The sequence below is a fragment of the Manis pentadactyla genome, chromosome 8 (assembly GCF_030020395.1).
Source record: "Manis pentadactyla isolate mManPen7 chromosome 8, mManPen7.hap1, whole genome shotgun sequence".
Classification (NCBI taxonomy): Eukaryota; Metazoa; Chordata; class Mammalia; order Pholidota; family Manidae; genus Manis; species Manis pentadactyla.
The window spans coordinates 73,395,661-73,416,998 of NC_080026.1; the positions used below are offsets into that span (position 1 = coordinate 73,395,661).

Sequence of the window (21,338 nt, forward strand, 5' to 3'; positions counted from 1 at the left end):
GATTGCCTTTTCATCTATGGAGTATGATACTATAAACAAATAGACTGCAGTAAGATCTTTGCTATCTGGAACCTTTGAGCAATCAGTCTGACTAGCCATTCTTTCTCCAGGGAGCAATGGCTTTCTTTGTTTTTTCTCATTTTAAAATGTTCTTATTATGAAATATTTTAAACATTTAGAAAAATATAAAGACTAATAATATACTGAATGTAAATACCCAGCACTCAGTTTTGTCGAATGTTTTGGGTGTCTGATGTGCTTTGGCATATGTATATATAATTAGCATTTTTCACAAACAGCCCATGTCCAGTGGACTGTAAACTCCGGGATCTTGCTGTTTGGTTCGCTGCTCCCTCATGCCAGGACAGTGCGTGGCGAGTGGTAGGCCCCAGATAAATACTGTGTATCCTTCTCCAGCAGCCTTCCCCTCCCTTCCTCCCAGGGGTAACACTATTGCAGATAATGAAGGACTGAGGAGGGAGAAGTGTCATGCCAGTTCCAGCCAATGATACCAAATGTGAGTTAAGGAAGGACTGGCCTCAAGGTATTTTCCATATCAGGATACAAGGTAGGGCTGATGAATTCACAAATACATCATAGAAACCGGAATATTATCCCTGCATTTGCAGAGCCACAGAGTGAAGCCATTGGAATGACCTTTAAGAAGCAGAGATGGAGCAGGGCTTCCTTGGCTGACAGGACAGTTGGGCTCAGCAGTGGGATGGTTAGTTCAGGATTACCTGGGCTCTGAGGAGAAGGGAGCAGTAAGAGAAGAATACATTGGCCAGAGAACAAGACTGTTAAGCCCTTGCTGCATGTAATGAACAGTCCTAGGCCCTAACTGGAGCAGGATAGGTAAAAAACTGATGTTCTGGAAGCAGCCTATTCTGCATTAAAGTTTAGTTCCCTGTCTTCCTGGGTAAGCTTCTTGCTCTCTCTGATGTGAGCTGCATTCTCACTTTGGCTACTGAGAAGTTACGAGCATTGAACTGAGTTCTTGCCTAGATGTTCCACTCTGTTTTAAGAGGTCTTCTTGCTTGTGGGAATCAAAGACAGCTAAAGGGTGAGAAATGAAAGACCTTTGGGTTGGTCGCAAATGTACAGAGTGACCTCTTACACAAGGTCATGTGCAAAGTGAGTACAGAGTATACTCACCTTGCTCGCCAAATCCGTACTTCTTCATCTTGTGAAAAAGTCCATCCTCTGCTCAGTCATCAAGACAGAACCAGGGTGTCATCCACAGTTCCTTTTGCATTAGCCCTGCACCCTTTCAGTCACCCGAGCATGGCCATTTTACCTCGTTATCTCCTCATGCGTATCCTTAAGCCCTCATCACCTGGATCTCTATATCGCTTTCTACTTTCTGCCTCTCTTCATTCCAGTCTCCCAACTGCTGTCACAGTCCTCTTCCTAAGCCTCAAGGGTGGTCCTGTTAGTCCTGATTAAGCATGCCCACAGTTCCTGCAGCCCCTAGGAGGAAGGCTGAGCGTCTCCATTGTCTGTCCCTTGCCGTTCCTCTCATCCATCCTTCCCCTTCCCCTGTGCCCCTTTGCTTGCACATCATCTGCCACTTAGAAAGCCTTTCCCACTACATATCTAAGTTATCCTCGTCTTTGGAGCATGGACTCCAGTCTCACCTCCTCTGGGAGGAACATCAGCTCCCTAATCTGCGTCGCAGTGCAGGTTGGGTGTTCCCCCTGTGCCTCCCTTGGTAATTCCCCCAGGCACACGGGGTCGGCATTGGTTGCTTGGCTGTTTTCAGAGCGAACAGGCTTGAGAATGCAGCATGCTTTACTAAAAAAAAGGAAAAAAATCTCATTCTTCTTAGTGCCTAGCATGGTGTCTGGAGAGGAGACCCTCAAAAAAGATTAGTGGAATGTAAATGGATAAGAAATTATTTTTTTATCTTTCAGAAACGAGGAGGGCTGAAGCTGGGTAACAGAAGCCTTCTTTCTCACCTTTCTGTCTGTATCCATTCCAGCATCTGCTAAACAGCCCAGCTGTGATGGAAGAGAAGCATATGGTTGACTTGAAAGAGGCAGTTGGGATGTGGCTGTGTGTGTTTGAAGTATCTTCACTGCTGCCCTCCCCTGTGCGGAACAGCAGCAGTGACACCTAGTGCTCATAGTCCCCTTAAGTGGTTCCTCGGACATGACCTCATCTGGTGTGGGGCACTGGTAGTCTGAGTGCTAGATGGGAGCATGGGATCATCCCCATTTTGTAGCTGCAGAAAGGGAGATAAGTAGTGAACAAACCTGCCTAAAGTTAGTGAGCTGTTAGTGGTGGAAGATTCCAGACTTTGAACTGGAAGTCATCTGCTCTTTCTCCTCTTTCCTAACTGGCAGAACCAGCTTGTATCAGATTGATGTTTTCACAAGTAATCACCAGAAAGGAAAACTGGCAGAAATGGTCTTTGCTTGCAAGTGTATTTTTAACTGTTAATTTTCCTAATCTTCCTTCAGTTCTGGATAAGTGCTCAGAGAGGGCTGTCTCCCTGGGGTTCATTGGGCTGAAGTAGCTGAGGCCAGTTAAGTGGTGTTTGGAGCCCTGCTCTGGACAGAGAGGGAGGATTTGTCACTTTTCAGTTGGTCAGTTAGGGAATATTCTTGACTTTGAGCTGTTTTTCTGCTTTATAATCTAATAAGGTGACAACAGTAAGCTCTTAAGTCCTTAACTTGTATTCTTTACCTTCTATTAAATTCTTTAAAAATGAAATAGTTTCTTCCACTCTAGAATCCTGGAGTCTTTGCATAACTTATGTAGGACAAGAAAATGGCTCACCAGCACTCAACAATCATATTCTTAACTTCCAGGAATTTCTAAATTTGAAAACAGCTCTGAAGTGGGCTGTTGCAGGGAAACTACGCCCACATATTTTATTAAATTCTAGGCTCCTAACAGCAAAGATGAAGGCAGAGTGAGATTGAAAATGCAAGGGTAAAGCAATTAGGGCACAACCAAGATACACTGAGACAGCTTGCAAGTTTTGGATGGTAGTCTTTCTGGTACTTTTTTCTTGGCAGTCATTCATTTATTGATCTCTGAAAAATCTGTGTAGCTTTGTTGTTTTATCAGTCCTCATTCTTCTTGACTCCTTCAGCATTTGGCCCTTGAGTTACTGCAGCCCCTCTGGCCCCTGCCCCTATGGAGCCTCTCTTCTCTCGGCTTCTGGTATGTAAGAAAGTGAATACATATTCCGAATCCCCTCCTGTCTCTTCCCTACTGTTGGCTACTTTCAACACCATCACTCTGCCATCCCCACATCAATGGTTTTCACTTTATTTTGGTCCCTGGTGGCATTTGTGAATGCCTAGCTGTGTTTCCACATCTGTGTATTTCTGCTTATTTGTTCTGCTGTCTTCCCAGACTTAATAGCTTAAAAAAAAAGTTGGCCTTAAAATGTTTGTAGTGGGAAAGGATCTTCAAGGTCATTTGCTTCATTGTCTCATTTTAGATTAGGTATACCAAGGCTCAGGGAGGTGATGTGACTTCAGTCATTTGACAGTCATCATTTGATGAAGTCAGATTAGAAACCAAAGTTCTTGTCCCTCTGGACTTCTTAGAGCCTGTGTGTTGACTTCTCACAGACTGACCCTTGATGGTCTCTTGCACCATTAATGTTCCCAAGGAACTTCAGAGCTATTTGACCATCATGTGTCATCTCCTTCCTCACAGACCAAATATCAAATATCCATTCACTAAGACCTACCAATTATTTCTATGATCTTAAAATTTTGTTCTATAATAATTTAATTACCAACAGTAAAATTCTCTTTTTTTGGAGCAGGTATGTTCTATGAATTTCAACATATGCATTGATTCATATAACCAGCATACAGAACAGTCCATCACCCCTCAGATTCCTTGGTGCTACTCTTTGTAGTCAAATCCTCCCCTAGTCCCTACCACCTGGCAACATTGATCTGTTCTCTGTTGTTACCGTTTTGCCTTTTCCAGAATATCATGTAAGTGGGATTATATAGACTATATACCCTTTGGAGACTACCTTCTTCATTTAACATATTGCATTTGAGATTCATCCATGTTGCTGTGTGTATATCAATGACTTGTCTTTATATTACTAAATAGTATTCCATTATATAGATGTACCACAGTTGTTTACTCACTCACCATTGCATTCCCCAACAACGTGTGATCTTTGTCAACATTTGGTATTGCCAGTTTTTAAAATTTAGCCATTCTGATGGATGTGTAGTGTATCTTATTGTGATTTTAATTTGCATTTCCCTAATGATTAGTGATGTTGAACATCTTTCCATGTGCTTATTTGCCATTCTTATGACTGTTATGAATATTTGTGTATCTTCTGCCCATGTGATGTTTTTATACCCATTGTCATTATCATAAACCTATTCTAGGTGGTTATTGTATATAGGTTTTTATATCAATGTTTTTGTCCACATCCCATAGTGTATTCTAGAGACCAAGGCACTGAGCTGGGGACATTATATACATAATCTCATTTTATCCTTACAAAATTCATGTATGATAAATAGTGTTTGCTATTTTAATGGAGAAGAAATAACGATCCTATGTCCAACAGATACTTAGTACCTATCATATGTTATGAGCCAGTCGTTAGACCCATTTACTAGTTCTGTGACTTTGAGCAAGATATTAAATCTCTGAGTCAATTTCCTTGTATGTTAAAAAAGGATCTGTATTACAGAATTTTCTCTCAGAGTTATTGAATGAGGGTTTTAAAGAAGAATGCAGGAAACATGCTCAGCAGAAGGTTTCATCTGTGACATACACCAAGCAAGCATGAGCACTGGCTGCTTCTGTTCTCTTCAGACACCTCACACCCTACGTATTAGGGCTGTTTCTGCTCCTCTTTGGCCACCTCCCTCTGGAAAATTGCCCCCTGGTGGTCTTCTGCTCCACTCTGTATCAAATATTAGAACCAACACAAGATTCAGCCTTTTTCTTTTAAGAAACGTGTATCTCTGTTTCCTCATGGATTGCATCAGCTGTTCAAAAGGGATGGGGTTGGACCTCCTATGCTGCGGTTACTGTTGCTCCTTCACCCCCCCTAACAGCTGCAGGACCTGTTACTCTGGAGACTACTCGTAGCTAACTGGGGTGCTCTGTTCCTAAGTTCATGTTTCATACTTTAAATACCTAATCTTAGGCATGGCCACAGGAATACATACTATCTCAGAATCTTAACTCTCATGGCAATGGTGTATGTAGTGTTGCTGGAATTTTAAAAATTTGTCATTTACTAGTCATTTAATTTGTCATTTACTAGTCAAGTTTTCTCTTTATTGGCCAGATAATTTGGAATGATTTCCAGAAAACTGGAAATACTTTGAAGGGATGTTGCTATTTGAAATTAGTCCTTAAGATTTTCTAAAGTCAGTAACAGAAAAATTAAATGAGCCAAATGTTTTACTTTGAGTTCATTCCAACTCCAATGTTTATGTAAAAAATGTTTAACTTTTATTAATATCATAAAGGGTTGATCTAGTTGGCAAGATTATTCTGTTTAGGGTAAGACAGAAAGAGGAAATCATAATATTAGTAAAAAAAGAAAATCTATACAAAGATGGACTTCTACAAATTGTCAAGTCATCCATTATGGAGCATGTGAGGCTTTGTATGTAGAAGCATAGGTATGGTTAAAATTGGCTATCTGCCTTTTCCTATTAGATGGCTAGAGCATGTTTTCACCGACTCCTTTAATTGTTCATTTATCTGAGGCCTACCATGTGCCAGGTGCCAGGTCCATTTGATAGGTTGGTTTCTTTAATCCTCAGAGCAACCCTTTGAAATAAAAGTCCCATTTACAGGTGAAAACATTTGACCTGGCCAGTGCAATCCCATAAGGAGGTGGTGTTGAACCCTGGATTTCTGACTCTGCTGCTCTTACTGGCACCCACTCCACCCCAGTCTGCCTGCCAAGGGGGCTTGGCAGCCACAGCCTGCTGCTCACCAAGAAGGCCAGCACACCTTTTCCCAATATGGCATCTTTTCCTTGATGGGGGCTGTTTCCAGGGCCTACGGTCAACAATTTTATTTTGTCTAGAAGGCCCATGGTAGAAAGGGCGTGAACTTTGAAGTTGAGACAAGGTTCATGTAGTGTCTACACCGTTTTATTTTATTGCCTGATTCTGGCCAAGTTACTTAAGCTCCCAGAGCCTACATTTCTTCAACTATAAAATGGGAATGATACATGCATGTTAGAAATGTGGGGGAATTAGGAATAATGCAATAGATCACTTAGTAAGTGCTTGTTGGCACATTGTAGGTGCTTAGTAACTGGTAGCTACTGTTAATGTCGCCACTGCAGGGCCTTCTGGCTGGTCTGTGAGGACTGAACAAGCTGCCCAAAGTAGTGCTTAAGCGTGTGGATTCAGGAGCAAACGGCCTGGGTTCAAGTCCTAGTTCTGCCCTGTGTCATCTGTATGTGCACAACTTAATTGCTTTCTGTACCTCCGTTTCCTCTACCTGTAAAATGGGTGTAATCGTAGTTCCTACATCATAGAGGTAAACGATTGTTAAGAAAATTAGGAACTGCCAAGGGGTTGAGTTGAAGTGCCCTCATCTTGGTCATCCAGTGCCATGGTCCCCTTCAGTGACATTTCTCCTCTCCTTCCTGCCCAACTTGAAAGAATTTCTCATGTTTTTGTATTTAATGTCAACAGATACCCTGTAGAAATACAGATTAAATTCTCATAAAAATTACTGTTGCCACCTAAGAAATTGAATGAAGTAAATCTAAAAAGGACAGCTTTTGTATAGAGAATACCTAAGTATTTTTTAGAGAATTACTACAAATAAAATTAGGTATAATAAAAACCATCTCATCTTATAGGTGAGAATATGAAAAACATAACCAGTTCTTTGTTTGAAAAAACCAAACCCTGAAAACACTATTTCATTGAAATGATTTGACTCTTCTGTTGTGATACTGAATTTGGTTGGGTTGTATGTGACTTAATTTCTTTCCCTCTCTAGATGACATTCAGTAAGATGGAACCATAGATGTGAGTCTGCCAGGAGGAAAATAGTCTGTGAATTTAACATAGGCCTAGAAATCCAATTTGACTTATACCTGTGGGCAGTGTGTGGTGCTGGCTGTGTCCACATCATTATTCTGAGGTCTGAGGTCTGTACTGATGTCCTGTGACTGGTATGTCCCAACTGTCTGGGTCACTGCTTTGGAGTACTATTTATTTGTAGTAGTGATGCTATAAATAGGAAAAGCTTTTCCTTTTGCTGGTTGAAAGCTTTGTTGGTAATTAGCAAAACAAGCATGCCTCTTGTTTGAAGAGAGACTGGAAAGGCAGCTAAAGAGTCACTTGTACACCACTACTTTGGTAAACAATTTGACATTACTTGGAAGAGTGGAACATGTGCATTTCCAAGCCCCAATCCTAGGTAGATACTCTGGAGAGACTTGCTATGTACACCAGGAGATGGACACTAGAATGTAAATGGCAGCATTATTCATAATAGCAAAAAATGGTAAAACCCCTAGATGATCCTCAACCAAATAGAGCAGTAAATTGTGGGTATGTTCACACAGTGAGAACTTTATAGTGGTAAAAAATCACCTATAGCCACATTAGTCAACAGGGATGAATATTAAAATTAAAATCTTAAAAGGCAAGTCTTAATACATATAGTCTGGTTGTTTTATATGAGGCTTAAAACCAGGCAAAATGCAAACAACAACTAAACCATAAAGAGGAGCAATGGAATAACTCAAAATTCAGTCTAGTGCTTATCTATTGGGGGAAGAAAGGAAGGAGAAATGTAATCAGGAAGGGACACACAGATTTAAAAAAAATCCAGCATCAACAACTGAATGTTAGGTATGTAGGATTTGTGTTATTATTCTTTATCTGTTGTATGTTATTGTATTATCACTGCATAACAAGTTACCTCAAAACCTAGGAGCTTAAAACACTATAAACATTTATTATACCACACGGTTTCTGTGTGGGTCAGGTAATCAGGAGCAGCTTAGCTGGGTGGTTCTAAGTTGGGGTCTCAGTTACCATGTCAGCTGCAGCAGCCATCATCCGAAGGCTTGACTGGGCCAGAGGATCTGCTTCTAGGAAGGCTTACCCATGTGGCTGTTGCATGAGGTCTCAGTTCCTAACCACGTTGGCCTCTCTGTAGAGCACTTGAGTGTTCGCATAACATGGCAGCCAGCTTCCCTCCCACAGGGTGAGAGGGAAGCTGCTCTTTTGACCCAGCCTTTGAAGTTACACTCCATCCTCTCCCCAATATCCTATCAGTTACCCATGCCAGCCCTGTTCATTGTGGGAGGGGACTACACAAGAGCATGAATATCAGACACAGGGATCACTGAGGGCCATCTTGGAGGCTGGCAGCCAAGGTTATGCGCTCTTAAAATACTACACAATTCACAATAAAATGTTTTTCGAGACCAAATTGGCAAGCTTATTTTTCTTCAATAGTGCACACATACATTTAAGTAAAAATTACTGTAAGTGCTGAATGTGTTACCAATCAGCATGGGGTTGCTGTAAATCGAGTAACTGCCTGACAGGAATGTGCACAGGGTCAGGGAGGGATGGGAAGGGCAGCGAAGGGAGGAACTTCAGTAATACTTAGAGAAGGATGCGTGGTGAAGAGATGAGATTGTACGTGCCTGGACCAATCCGCCTGTACCTAGATCTGGCAGAAATCTGGAAGTCTTAAGTTTGAAGAGATTCTCTAGACCAAGGCCATTGGTAGCTTCCTGGGCTTACTGTGATATTAAAATCTCTGCCAACTCCACATGTTCTCACAAGACCATCTTTTAATGAAGGAGGAGAGAGAGTCCACCCCTCCTTCCCTCCTCCCATGTGGACAGGTGTAGCTGAAATGAACTAGACAAGCAAGGATGGGAGTTCTAGCTTAAAAATTTATGCAATGATTGCGTTCTTCTCCATAATAAATATTTGTTCTAATAATAACAACTTTTAAATTACTGATTCAGTTGTTTATCCTCACCAAAATCTTTGAGCAGAATTGATGTTTCCAGTGGTACATCACGTTTTTTTCCCCTTGGCTTTTTGTAGGCCATGGCAGAACTTCTTGGTGACTATTTCTGGGGTCCAAGCACTCTGTTTCATAAGGCATTGAGTCCAGCCACCTCCTTTGTGGGTCGCAGCATCCTTTTGAACAGGTGTTCCAGCCCCCAGGTGAGGAAGCGGCCTGGAGAAGTTCCATCGACTTTTAATCAAACTAATGAGTGGAAGAGACAGGACTGAACACCAGATGCAGGGCATCCCTTACTAGCTTTCCTCGGGCTTTTGCATGCCAGCATGTTTCCATGTTAGGCATCAGTGCCTCTAAGCCTCTGCATGTGGTTTTGGTGACGAGCAGATGAAGGGCCTCTTGAGGCTGTCGTATAGGAACAGTGCACCCTTCCCAGCTCTGGTTTTTGTGATGCTTCTCTCTTCACTGGTGGAGCAATGTCAGTGCCATGTTCCATTGTATTTTGCACGTGATAAAATGAGGAAAATCAACAGCAAGTGATAACTGCCTTTTGTTGTGGCTGAGATAAAAGTCACCGGGGCTGGGGTGCCATGTGATGCTTGTTTCCCTTCCCTGGCCAGTGGTGTGCTCTCGAGAAAGAAGGGAGAAGAATGAAATACAGATATGTATATGTATGTATGTATGTATGTATATATAATGTCAAAAATACATTAAGGGCTGTTGTGTTTAAAAGGGAATTATAATTACTACTAATGTCATAATAATGATCATCATAATCACAGCATTACTGGCACTGTTAAGAATGGTTATTAGAACACACTCTCAGGGAGCAGATGGCAGGCCCCCTCCTCATCCCCACAGAGGCATGTGCGTGTGCCATGGGCCATTCGGCCCTGAGGTAGGTTTCAGGAGAATATCCTGCCATGGCGGGGAGTGGGGCGACCTGTATGGTGGGACGAGCCTTGAGCTTGGGGTCAGAAGACCGAAGTAGGAATTTCATCCCTGCTGTTTTCCATTTGAATGTCCTTTTCCTACATCATCTCTGACACCTAGCTGCCTCCTCTAGAAAATGGAATCGATAAACTCTGTTACCTCACAGGGCTGTGAGGAGGGTCAAATGTAATAGATAACGCCGTACTGTAAGGTGTGGTGGAGGCATATGGACATGACTTGCAGGCATAGTGTCACTTTGCCCTGTAACACTGTAGTTGAATCTGGTAGTAGATCTGGTCTGAATGCCTTTGCGTGCGAGGACTCCAGGAGGATCAGCAGACCTGGTGTGATTCATTGATGCCTTCTAAGCATGTCTCAGAAATCCAGAATCAAAGCTCAGGTCCCAGAAGCTCCAGCTTTTATTTGAGTGGAAGTTTGGGTTATGTCATTGCCCTGAGATTGCTGTGTATTAAAAAAAACTTACTGAGGAATTCCTTTGTTCCAGAAGTTCCTGGAGTGGATGAGACTATTGGTTGTTCCCACATTCAGTATGAGATGGGATCATTTTTTATTCTCACATTTTTTTCTCCTCGCTTAAAAAACAAATCACTACAGCAGTATTTTAATCCAGAGGCTTGTCATGTATCAAGAATTTCTCAACTGAAGTAGCATTAAATTAATAAAAGTCTGTGGTGATAATATGTTGTTTTGCTTATTCTTGCAGGGTGAGGGCAGCATGAATGATCCCTGAATGCGCTGTGGGCATATTTGGCCATTTGTTTTTAACTAGGAGAAAGAAGATAGCCATCTACTTGAAAGGTGTGTGAAGATTTCTGTGCAACTTTTTATTGTAAGAATTTTCAAACATAATGAAGAGTTAAAAGAATGCACATTGAGTTCCTGTGTATCCACTAACTATGTTTAATAGTTAGCATTTTGCCACATTGCATGTGTAACTGTACAGGTTTATACATTTTTCTGCTGAAACATCTGAAAGTAAGTTGCAGACATTATACATTTTAACCTAAAATCTTGGGGGGGAAGCTCCTAAAAGTAAGGGTGTTCTCCCCTGAGAGGTATTTTAGAACATTCATAAACTATGTGCTATAGAATTCTTTAGTTAAGCAGAGTTATAATTTCCTATTAAAAGGTGTAATTTTGAATTTATGCTCCCTTCATAGCTGATAGAAATAACATCATATTTTAAAAACTTTTTAAATAGCCATTTATTTAATGGGCAGATATGCAGTATGAATTTGTTTTGATATGAAAACATCTGAATAGAAAGGACTAGAATTTGCCCTATGTGTACGCTGTGTGTAAGAATATTATTGTGCTTTCTTCATTCCCTGTCATTTGCCCTCTACCCCACTGTGGCTGCTGTTTATTGTTAGGTCAGTGGATCTGATTACCACTTTTGCTTTCTTTCTTTCTTTTTTTTTTTATTAAGGTATCACATGAAAAACATTGTGGTTACTACATTCATCCATATTATCAAGTCCCCCTACACTCTATTGCAGTCACTGTCCATCAGTGAAGTAAGATGCCACAGAGTCACTACTTGTCTTTTCTGTGCTACACTGTCCTCCCCGTGCCCCTCAACCCAACACCATGTATGCCAATCATAATACCAAGGAGTACCTCAATCACCTTATCCCTCCTTCCCCTCCTGCCCTCCCCCACCCCTCCCCTTTGGTAACTGCTAGTCCCTTCTTGGAGTCTGTGAGTCTGCTGCTGTTTTGTTCCTTCAGTTTTGCTTTGTTGTTACACTCCACAAATGAGGGATATCATTTGCTATTTGTCTTTCTCCACCTGGCTTATCTCACTGAGCATAATACTCTCTAGTTCTATCCATGTTGTTGTACATGGTAGGACTTGTTTTCTTATGGCCGAGTAATATTCCATTGTGTATATGTACCACATCTTCTTTATCCATTCATTTACTAATGGGCACTTAGGTTGTTTCCATATCTTGACTATTATAAATAGTGCTGCAATAAACATAGGGGTGCATATGTCTTTTTGAATCTGGGATCTTGTTTCCTTTGGGTAAATTCCTAGGACTGGAATTCCTGGGTCAAATGGTATTTCTATTTTTAGTTTTTTGAGGAACCTTCATATTACTTTCCACAATGGTTGAACTAATTTGCATTCCCATCAGCAGTGTAGGAGGGTTCCCCTTTCTCCGCATCCTCACTAGCATTTGTTGTTCCTTGTCTTTTCAAGGTTGGCCATCCTGACTGGTGTGAGGTGATAGCTTATTGTGGTTTTAGTTTACATTTCCCTGATGATTAGTGTGCCTGTTGGCCATCTGAATTTCTTCTTTGGAGAATTGTCTGTTCATATCCTCCACCCATTTTTTACTTGAGTTATTTGCTTTATGTGTGTTGAGGTATATGAGTTCTTTATATATTGTGTATATTAATCCCTTGTCAGATATGTCATTTACAAATATATTCTCCCATACTGTAGGTCACCTTTTTGTTCTACTGATGGTGTCCTTTGCTGCACAGCAGCTTTTAAGTTGATGTAGTCCCATTTTTTTCATTTTTGCTTTTGTTTCCCTTGCCTGAGGAGATATGTTTAGGAAAAAGTTGCTCATGTTTATGTTCAAAATATTTTTGCCTATGTTTTCTTTTAAGAGTTTTATGGTTTTATTACTTACATTCAAGTCTTTGAACTGTTTTGAGTTTACTTTTGTGTATGGTGTTAGACAATAATCCGGTTTCATTCTTTTACATGTAACTGTTCAGCTTTGCCAACATCAGTTGTTGAAGAGGTTTTCTTTTCTCTTCAACATTTTCTTTGTATTTTTGTATATCCATGGCTCTTTTATCGTATGTTAATTGACCATATGTGCTTGGGTTTATATCTGGGCTCTCTATTCTGTTCCATTGACCTATGGGTCTGTTCCTGTGCCAGTACCAAATTGTTTTGATTACTGTGGCTTTGTAGTACAGCTTGAAGTTGGGGAGCGTAATCCCCTTTATTCTTCCTTCTCAGGATTGCTTTGGCTATTCAGGGTCTTTTGTGGTTCCATATGAATTTTAGAACTATTTGTTCTAGTTCATTGAAGAATGCCGGTGGTATTCTGATAGGGATTTCATTAAATGTGTAGATTGCTTTAGGGGGGATGGCCATTTTGACAATATTAATTATTCCTATCCATGAGCATGGAGTGTATTTCCATTTATTGGTGTCTTCTTTAATTTTTCTCCTGAGTTTCTTGTAATTTTCAGGGCATAGGTCTTTCCCCTCTTTGGTTAGGTTTTTTCCTTGATATTTTATTCTTTTTGATGGAATTGTTTTCCTGATTTCTCTTTCTGCTAGTTCCATCATTAGTATACAGAATGCAACAGATTTTTTTGTATTGATTTTTGTATCCTGCAACTCTGCTGAGTTTGGTTATCTTGCCTTCTTTCTGATCAACATTCACATGTGGGCCAGTCTCTGTGATCTAATGTGATCAGAGGTCTTAGGAATTCCAAATTGAATTCACTATATTAAAACCAACACTAGAAAGATTCAGAATGATTTCCAGCCCCATAATTTGACTACCTAAATTGAAACAATATAAAACCTGAAAGATGTGTCCAGCCTTGATGATGGTTGTGATTGTTCCACGTCACAGCCAGCCACCAATCTGTTGTTATGACTCTGCGGTTCTCGCAGGGTGGCTGTTGACTGTTCTGCATTGTAGTCTCAGTCACATTTTATTTACAGTTTCTTTCTCAAGTGGTCCCCCAAAACCGAAGCATTTCTTCATGGGTGCTTGGGAACAAGAGTTGCCCAGTTATGGCATATTTCAAAGGAAGTCTATCTAAGTGAGCCATCTAGGGAAGTTAAGGCTTCTTACCTCCTTGTTTCTGATTTAGAATACAAAGTGATAGCAGTGACATTTCTTTGAAAGATGCTGACAGTCTCCAGGAGCTGTGACTGGATGACAGGTATGTCAAAATGGCCTAGTTTGCTATTGTGCTCTTCAGCCCCTGGATTGTTGTATTTTAAAAAGATGAGGAGCAGTGTGGGGTTCCATGTGAGGCCCCAGAGCTTTGAAGAACTGATGAAGTGAAGGGGATGGGGCCTTGTGTGGGGCCTTCTGTTGGCTTTCTGGCCCCAGACTACTTAAGCTTCTTAGGGTAATGTTTTTTTTAACTCCCTATTGAAATGGAACATAGAAAAGACACACATTGTAAGTGTACAGCATCATAGACTTTCACAAACAGAACACACCTAGGTAATCAGCACCCAGATCAAGAAACAGAACATTACTAGCACAGCCTCATGCCCCATAAATGCCACCCATTCAATGGGTAACTCCTGTCTTGACTTTGAGGAGCATGAATTATTTTGCCTGTTTTTCTGTGTGTGTGTGTGTGTGTGTGTGAGAGATGCAGATTATACTCTTTTGTGTCTGGATTTTCTGATCATCAATGTATTAGAGAGATTCTTCTATATTGTTGCACATAGTTAGAGATAGATCATTTTCATTGCTATAGAGTATTCCATTGTATGAGAATAGAACAGCTTATTCATTCTATTAGATGTGGGTAATTTTTCTTTGTTCGTCCACCCAGAACACCCTCTGGCAGAAATAAGGATTAAACAAGACTATTTTCATTACAGTTGAGTCGAGATAGCCAGTCATCTCTGCACAGCTTTTGCTGTGATAAGAAGCAGGAATCCAATAGCAGATAGAAGACTGAGACACAGTTGGGAGATACGTGTGTGGTTTTTTAGTCCTATAATGATTCCTGCTGCTTTTCCCATAACCACATCTCTTCTCATTTTGTTCCCTGATGGCACATGTTTTCTCATCCTCTTTGCCATTATTATTCTCTAGACAGCCCCTCCAAGGAGACCTTGCAGAATGTATCAAACAGTAGGCAATCAGTGAATATTTAAAGTTCGCTAGTTGTTGATATTAGGTGTGAGATGAAAGGCCAAGAATTGAAAGTCATGGGCTTGCTTTTGAGGAGCCTGTGTTGTGGTTATGGATTCACAGGTATGGATATGGGCCACATTCCTGGAAACCAGCTGAATCATGGAATTCAGGATATAACTTCAAAGGCTTGTATGGGCTAGGCTTGTAACATGATGGAAATTAGTTGGGGGGGCTGCCTAGTGAGGAGTGACGGGCGCTGTGGAGAAGGGTCACAGAGGCATACCTCAGATATTGCACGTTTGATTCTAGACCACTGCAATAAAGCAAATATCACAATAAAGTGAGTCAAATGAATTCTCTGATTTCTCAGTGTATATAAAATTATGTTTATGCTGTATTATTGTCTATTAAATGTGCATTAGCATTATGTGTAAAATCAATGTACTACCATAATTAAAAAATATTTTGCAAAAAGATGCTAACCATCCTCTGAATTTTCAACAATGTGTAGTATTACTTTGCTGGGGGAGGGTCTTACCTTGATGTTGATGGCTACTGACTGATTGGAGTAGTGGGTGCTGAAGGTTGGGATGGCTGTGGCAAATTCTCAAAATAAGACAATGAAGTTTGTCCATTGATTCACTCTTCCTTTCACGAAAGATTACTTTGTAACATGTGATGCTATTTGATAACAGTTTACCCACAGTGGGTTTCTTTGAAAACTGGAGTCAGTCCTCTCAATCTCTGCCCCTGCTTTATCAATTATGTTTAAGTTGTAGTCTAAATCCTTTGTTATCATTTCAACAGTCTTCACCAGGAGCAGATTCCATCTCAAGAAGCCACTTTCTTTCTATGTTGATGATAGATAATAACTGACTAGAGGGTGTGAGGATTTAATAATATGGGTAACTCTTGAATCACTGTGTTGAACATTTGAAACCAACATAAGATTGTATATCAAATATACATCAATTACAAAAAAAAAGAAACCACTTTCTTTGTTCATTCATTCAAGTTTTATCGTGAGATTGTAGCAGTTAAGTCACACTATCAGGTTCCACTTTTAATTCTAGTTCTCTTGTTATTCCACCTCATCTGCAATGACTTCCTCCACTGAAGTCTTGAATCCCTCAAAGTCATCCATGAAGATTGGAATAAACTTCTTCCAGACTCCTATTAATCTTGATATTTGACCTCTTCCTAGAATCATGAATGTTTTTAATGGCATCTGGAATCATTTCCAGAAGGTTTCAATTTATTTTGCCCAGATGCATTGAATGAATGATTTTCCATCTAAGCAATAGTCTTAGGAAATGTGTTTCTTCAATAATAAGACTTGAAAATTAAAATGACTCCTTGATCCATGGGCTGGAGAATGGATATTGTGTTAGCAGGCATGAAAACAACATGAATCATAGTGTCCATCTCCACCAGAGCTCTGGGGTGACCAGGTGCATTGTTAATGAGCAGTTACATTTTGAAGGGAATCTTTTTTCTGAGCAGGGGTTTTCAACAGTGGGCTTAAATATTCAGTAAACCATGATGTGCTCTCACCCAGGCTTATTATTCCATTTATGGAGCACAGGCAGAGTAGATGTAGCAAAATTCCTAAGAGTCTGAGGATTTTCAGAATGGTCAATAAGCCTTGGCTTCAACTTAAACTAACCAGAAAGCATTAGCTCCTAACAACAGCACCCTGTCCTTTGAAGCTTTGGAGCCAGGCATTGACTTTTCCTCTGTAGCTATGGAAGTCCTAGATGTCATCTTCTTCCAGTATAAGGCTGTTTTGTCTCCACTGAAAATCTGGCGTTTAGTGTAGTTAACTTCATTTATTATCTTAGCTGGTTCTTCTGGATAACTTGCTATGCTTCTGCATCAGCACTTCACCCTGCATTTTTCTTTTTCTTAAATCTCATGAGCCAACCTCCATTAGCTTCAGACTTATTTTTTTGCAGCATTGTCACCTCTCTCAGCCTTCATAGGATTCAAGCTTTGGCTTAAAAGGGAATGTCGTGGCTGGTTTGATCTTCTACCCAGACCACACAAACTTTCTCCATACCAGTAGTAAGGCTGTTTTGCTTTCTTATCATTTGTGTGTTCACTAGGCTGGATTTTTAATTTCCATCAAAAACTTTTCCTTTGCATTCACTTCTTGGCTTCTGTTTGTCACAAGAGGCCTATCAGTCAGCCTGTCTTGGTTTTCAACATGCCTTCCTCATTAAACTTGTCATTTTAGCTCTTAATTTAAAGTGAGAGATGTGTGACTCTGCCTTTCACTTGAACATTTAGAGGCCATTTTAGGGTTATTGTCCTAATTTCAGTATCATTGTATCTCAGGAAATAGGGAGGCCGGAGAAGAGGGAGAGGGATGGAGGAACAACTGGTTGGTGGGACAGTCAGAACACACGAAGTTCGCTGTCTTATATAGGCATCGTTCATAGTGCCCTAGGGTAATTACAATAGTAATACCACACCACTTATCACAGATCACCATAACAAATACAGTAGTAATGAAAAAGTTTGAAATATTGAAGAATTCCAAAATGTGACACAGACAACAAAGTAAGCAAATGCTGTTGGGAAATTTGTGCTGATAGGCTCCTTGGCACAGGGTTGCCACAAACCTTCAATTTGTAAGAAGTGCAATAGCTGCAAAGTGCTGGTAAAGCAAAGTACAATAAAATGAGGTGTCTGTATATGCCTTTCCCAGTGAAACATGTCTGGCTGAATTTACAAAGTCCACCAATTTCTAACCTTTAGGGAATGAAGAGTGTTCATTATAAGAAAGTGGTTCCCATGGGATTTGGATATTTTCATGGCCACACTCTATTTTTGTAAATAAAGTTTTATTCAGACACAATCCTCTCCTCTGTGTATTGCCTGTGATTGCTTTTGTGCAATAACAGCAGAGTTGAATGGTTGTGAAAGAGATTGGGGTTGAGCAGTAACAGTGGCCATATGGCCCACAATGCCTAAAATATTTACCATCTGCTTTGTACAAAAAAGTTTGCCAACTCCTGCTTTACTTCATAAAAGCAAAGGCATATGTTAATAACCTCTGTAGTCTTGAAATAGTCTGAGCCCATTATCTTTAGCATGCCTTTATTTATTCATTCAGTTATCCAAAAAATATTTACAGGTGCCTATTGTATATCAGGCATAAAATGGTGATAGTCGTACATGGTTCTTGCCCCTGAGGCTTTTATAAGAGGTTCCTATGAACTTGAAGTTCCATTCTTTGATTGTGCTTTCTGGGAATCAAAACAAAAGCATGATATGGAAGTAGAATTATACCGGATCTTCAATTTTAAACTAATATATTGGCTGTGTTTATTTATATCATAAATTTGATAAAAGCTTATTTTACATGATCTAATGGTTACTTCATTTATAGGAGTATGTAGTATCAGGTACATAGGAAGAGTATGTGTTTCAAGATCCTAATTGTTTACATGTGGTAAAACCAGGCAGCATGTCTGGTAGGGCTCTGAACTTTAAGTGATTATAAAAGCAGGCCAAGCAGACTTCCAATCTTAGACTACTTTAGTAATAAATAATAAATCACAACAGAAAGAACAGCACACAAGGTAATAAAGTTTGGAATGTAGTATAACAAATCAATCTCTCTCTGTTGGTATGCTTATCTGTTTGCTTACCTGAGCTTGTAAAAGTTTATTTCTATTTAACAGGAGGCTATAGAGGGCATTGTAATAAACATAGAAAATAGAGAAATATTTTTTATATTTATCTAAGGGATGTGAAACTTTTTAAATATCACTTTAATGCAATTAGCATTTTCATATGTGCTCGTATATGTTTTATGGGTTTACACTTAGGCTAGGACTGCCTGCCCTTCACCTACCTCGAGACTGTCCTCAGACAGACAAAAAGGAAGCATGGATGACTCGTCTCAGTAAACCATCATAAATCATAATGCACTGCCTTCTCCCAGGCGGAGAGGTCTTTGAAGATGTGAGATTGCACATTTGTTTGGATATTGTAGTTATGGTTACTTAGCTGTGTATAATAATTTGAAGGAGCAAAAATACATGAAGTCCTGGTAATGTTTCCATACTGTCTTAGGAGCTACCTGACATCAAGTGGAATTCTTCTTGCCACATTTTGAGGCAGTGATCTGGGTGACCAACAGTAGTTTCCTCTGAAACCTAAGACTCTTGTGAGGATCTGTCTAAGGTACTACAGAGAAGGAGTGTTAGCTGGTGCAATGAGTGATTTAATGAATATGGTTAATTTTCATACTGGTTTGTTTTGCTGCCAAAATTAGTAGATAAAGGTAAGGTTTGGTTCTTCTTCTTTATGAAGAAGTAATGATACATATCCACTCACAATTTCTGCTTCTTGTGCTTAAAATGTTTTTAAAAATTCAATCCTGTTCTTCATTTTAGAATTTTTTATAATAGTTTGGATTGAAGGGTAAATGAAAAGTGAGAATTGAGAAGACTAAGATAAAACAAATATCGTGATTATTTACCTTACAAAGCTGGAAAATGCAGGTTTAACTGCTTTGGTTAAAAATAGTTTTCTGAAACAAATTGAATGATAGGCTAAATCACTTGATCTGTGGCATTAAAAACTGGATCATCTGTCTATATAATATGGAGTTCTTTTGTCAAGAACTCCAGCCTTAGGAGAGCTTAATTCGCCAAGATTAGCTAATTACAATTAACTTTCTCAGTCTCTCAAATTTTAAAGTACTGAAGTGCAAATGAGTATAGCTTGACAGAACGAAACATGTTTTAGAGAGAAGAGCAGGATGATTTCTCTTGGGCTCAAGTGACAGAAAACCCAGTGTTCAAACTATCTTAAGTGAAAAAAATGTATCAGTTCAGGTAATTGAAAGTCTGGAGATGGATCTGACTTGCAGACAGGCTTGATTGGGGATCCACATGATGTCATGAGGATCCTTGGCTGCATGTTCTGGGACTACAGGTGGAGACCTCCTGCAGCTTCAGGTTTCCCATTGTTTCAGCAGTCCTCCAAGGTGCTGCACAAATGCATTCTTAGCCTTGGACCTAGCCTGGACCGGTTGGTGTGGCCAAGGTCACCGGCCTGTCCAGATTGGATTGCCTGGGCCATGTGTATCACACCTAGAGTCAGAGAGCAGCACAACTTCAGCTGAAGAGGAAGCATCGATTGATGACAAGTGAGAAATGGTTCCCTCCAGATGTAAATCAGAATAGTTACCAGGAAGGTCAGTGGGTGCTAGGAGGCAAACCAATAATAATAATAATAATAATGATAATAATAATAAATAATGTATCTTTTTATGGTTTGCAAGCATTTTCAGGTGTATTTCCATGTTTGATCTGCAAGAAACACCAGAGAGGCAGGATAAAGAACTAATTTAAGAACATGGATCCTGGGGCCAGACTGCCTCAATTCAATTATCCACCCAAGACGTTGACAAATTACTTAATCTCTCTGTGCCCCAATTTCCTCACCTGTGCAGTGGGGATAAGCATATCTACCTAGGGTTCTGGGAAGGATTAAATGAATAGATATTTGTAGGGTACTCAGACCAGTGCCTGATCATGCTAGTCTTTCTGTTTGCTTGCTATTGTCATTAGTCTTTGAAACAGCCTCTCCAGCAGTGTCCTCTTCATTAGACAGGCAAGGGTGCCGAACTGATGTCATGTGGCCTATAAGGTTAGCACCATCAACAGTCAAGTCAACTGGCTTTTTCCCCATCCCCTTACCTGCCTAATGATTGTGGGGCATTTGGATGAATAATGATTCAAAGAAGCAGAGGGAAAAATGCCCATAAGTTGGGTTACTGTTTGGAAGTACCTAAGTGTGCAAGAAGGGCTGAGTTACTTATATATTGTACCTGCACGTTGATCTTTAACTTCCCATATACAGAGTGCCTCCAGGTGTATTTAGGGAACATTACTCTCAGGAAATTCACACTGGCATTGTTCCATTCTAGTGGGCACATGCTTGGAATAGTCAGCCATTACCACACACTTGGGAAATGTTTGCTGATCATCTAATCAGTTCTAGTATTCTGAGCTTTAGAAGAAACTAAGATTTTTTTTGTGGTCAAAAGGTGATTTGAACCTATCAGTATGGTGTGAGGATGTCATTTCTGACCGATAAGGGCTTGGACCACTCCAGAATGCTGCTTCCAAGGCCTTTAGCCAGTTCTATCTGGACATAAACAGCATTCTCCTAATTAAGAATATTTTTCTACAATGTTGAGAATATTGTGTGACTTAATGAAGGATACTTGCCCTAGGGACTCAGTCTTTGGTATGACTCAGATGTCTAAGGAGGCATGTATTGCTTTCTGAGGACAAAGAATGATTTCTTTGTACTTAACTATGGACTCAGATAATCTATAATGCACCTTCAAAATATGCAGCCATTAATGCAGGGGAAAATTTCACAGAAACCAGCATTTTGGCTCTCCCTGAAGTGCTTTTAGGAAAATGGTGCTATTCAGTAGTACTCCCAAAGCTTGCTTCGTGGCCAGATTTACGTGCTTCACTGCATGAAAAACTGCCCTGCAGTGGCGTGTCCT

General features: G+C 40.1%; 1 protein-coding gene across 3 annotated transcripts in view; it reads left to right on the forward strand.

The window, feature by feature from the left end:
• Nucleotides 1-21,338, forward strand: part of SGMS1 (sphingomyelin synthase 1) — a 310,623-nt gene that overhangs the window by 20,683 nt on the left and 268,602 nt on the right. For all 3 annotated transcript variants that reach the window (XM_036924032.2, XM_036924033.2, XM_036924034.2), the window contains exon 2: nucleotides 10,637-10,731. The gene's annotated coding sequence lies outside the window, so the exon portion shown is untranslated. The remainder of the gene's footprint in view (nucleotides 1-10,636; nucleotides 10,732-21,338) is intronic.